A 230-nucleotide genomic window follows, 5' to 3' on the forward strand; every position below is an offset into this window, starting at 1 on the left:
CATTTTTTAAGATTGACGACCCGGTTCTTTCTCTCATCTCCCTGGTATTTTGTATACTCCTCAGCATGTCTAGTTGAGTAATGACGTCTGTTATATTCCTTGTACACAGCAACTTTCTCTGTGCATATGAGACATGTAAGGGTGCCCCTGTGCTCAATAGAAAAAATATTCCGTCTCCCACTTTCACTGAAATTGCCTGTGCTCGTCGCCAACCTTTCTCTTCACGGCAC

Source organism: Sander vitreus, chromosome 9 (genome assembly GCF_031162955.1).
Source record: "Sander vitreus isolate 19-12246 chromosome 9, sanVit1, whole genome shotgun sequence".
Taxonomy (NCBI): domain Eukaryota; kingdom Metazoa; phylum Chordata; class Actinopteri; order Perciformes; family Percidae; genus Sander; species Sander vitreus.